Genomic DNA, 2,336 nt, shown 5'->3' with positions numbered 1-2,336 from the left:
AATATAGTGAAACTGGGATCTCCCTACTGCAGGGCAACTAGGTTGCACAGTGGTAAGGGAATTGCCCTTAAAGTTAGTAGGATGGGATTTTGATTCCAGCCACAGACATTTCCTACTTGCTGGGTGACCTTGGACAAGTCACTGAACCCTGACTGCCTTGCATTCAGGGCCATCTCCAGTCATCCTGTTTCATATCTGGCCACTGGACACAGATGACTCTGGAGGGAGGCTGATGAATTAACATAGCACTTCCTCACTCAAATCTAAATCCTGTGCTTATCATGACATCTTCTCCTATTGTTGTAGTCTTCTTCAAAGAATAATGCCAAACATTACTGCAGGAATTCACATCCTTCCTGATATAGTCAACTTCTGCTTCATGAATTTGCATGTCATCCTTGCACAAGGGCCATGCTAAACTTCTCTGTATCGTTCCACTTTTAGTATGAGCACTATAATCATATTATGAAAAATTTTCCCCCTACCTCTTCAATCTCCCAATTGATATAGTTTGGATTTTGCATATTAAAATTCCTGTCCACTAAACAACCAAATGAAATAATCTTGGAAAAGCAATATACAAACCTTATAAGCCTTAGTTGTATTCTTTTTATTAATTATCATTATTACATCCCTAATTTTTAAAAAATAACCAGAGGTGATATTTCACATCATACCTTCTGATGTTCAATACTATGTAAAGCCAACAGTAGACCATCATCTTGAGGAGACTGACTCTCCAGTTAGATTCTCCTATGAAGACCTGTATAATTCTCGATTTAGAGAAATATCAGTAAATCTGCTTGTTTAATGTAATTCTTTTTACTCCTATTTTTTCAGTATTTTTTTTTTATTTTTTCAAATTACATGTTAAGTTTTCTTATTTAATTTTCTGGGATATTTTGAATTCCACATTCCTGTTCTTTATGGAAGCAAGTAATCTGATGTAGGTTATACAGGTACAGTTTTGTGTAACATATTTCTTCATTAGATATATTATGAAAGAAAAATCAGAACCAAACAGACAAGAAATAAAAAAGGGAAAATATTATAATATCAAGTTTTAAAAAGTGGAGATAGGAACTTCTGTTCAACATGGAGGAAAGGACCCAGAACTTCTTATTGTTCCTGAACTTCCCTCTTAATTCTTTTAACAGACTCTGGAGATAAAGAATACAACAAAGATCAGAGTGAAACTACTTACAGAAATTCTGTCATAGGGGGAACAAGGGGAATAAGGCAAAGAACAGAGACCTAGTGCATGACTGGAAGGGTGAGGGAAGTGAGTAATTAACCTGAGATATTTGGCTTTGGATTTAGAACTTGGCAGCATGGTGGGCCACTACAGCAGGTGAGGAAAGCTCCAGGGCTGGTGCCCAAGATTCACATTCACCTGCTTTGGACAGATGATACTGACTTTAAGCATCTGACATTCCCAGCCTGGATGAGGGCTTGGTTGCCTAGCGTAAACTACCCAGAGACAGTCCTACGAGTTCCTACCTTACCAATAGGCCAGGGTTTATGGGACTTCTCCTGCACTGACAGATGATACAGAGAGAGATTCTCTGATGATCCTGAAGAAATTGTTCAGAAATAGCCCCAGGTGTTCACATGTCCCCCAAATAGGGAGTGGGTGACTGACTTCTCAGCTAAGGTAGTCTCTGGAGTTTTGAGCCTGACCAGTCTAGACTCATATCTGGGCTGTCTGTGGACAAACCCAGGTGTTTTTACTATAGGGAAGTGACAATTGACATCCCTTACAAAGATGACCCATAGAGAGAAAGAGCCTCAGGCATCCCTTACCAGATAGACCACTGAACAACCCCTAGGATTTCCTAACATCAATAGCCCAGGGCTGTTAGCAAGTCACTAGGGGTCTCACCACTGAAGGACCACAAGCAAGCCCATCTGCCAACACAAGAACCTTGGGTTATGTAACAAAATACAAAATGGAGAAAGGCCAGGAAAAAAAGCAGAATCTACTGAAAGCTACCTTGGAGATAAGGATGTGCAAAATACAACCTCAGAAATGGAGAACAGAAGGGATGTTACATGATCAGGTATGGATAATAGGTATACCAACCAGAAACACATTTTAGAACTCAAATCATTTTAAAAATCAGGAGGAAAAGTTGGGGAAAATAGCATCTTGTAACAAAAAAATGACAGAAAAAAGCAAATCCTTTTTTTTTGACATCTTTAAAAAATTTTTAGTATTACAGTAATCTTTTTGTGAGAGTAAAATAAACCCTCTCTAACCCCCAAAAAAGATAGAGAAACCTCAAGAAAAGTGAGAGAGAAAAAAATTGTATTTCGGTCGGTGTTCAGATTCCAGT

At 38.5% G+C, this 2,336-nt stretch overlaps 1 non-coding gene across 1 annotated transcript; it reads right to left on the bottom strand.

Moving 5' to 3' along the window:
• Positions 1-361: 361 nt before the first annotated feature.
• LOC141510543 (U6 spliceosomal RNA) lies at positions 362-464 on the bottom strand. The gene has a single exon (XR_012475011.1). It is a non-coding gene; the product is annotated as a U6 spliceosomal RNA (small nuclear RNA).
• Between the last annotated feature and the right edge of the window lie 1,872 nt (positions 465-2,336).

The sequence above is a fragment of the Macrotis lagotis genome, chromosome 1, assembly GCF_037893015.1.
Source record: "Macrotis lagotis isolate mMagLag1 chromosome 1, bilby.v1.9.chrom.fasta, whole genome shotgun sequence".
NCBI lineage: Eukaryota > Metazoa > Chordata > Mammalia > Peramelemorphia > Peramelidae > Macrotis > Macrotis lagotis.
Note: the sequence above shows the minus strand (reverse complement) of the source record. Positions and strands in the feature narration are given on the sequence as shown.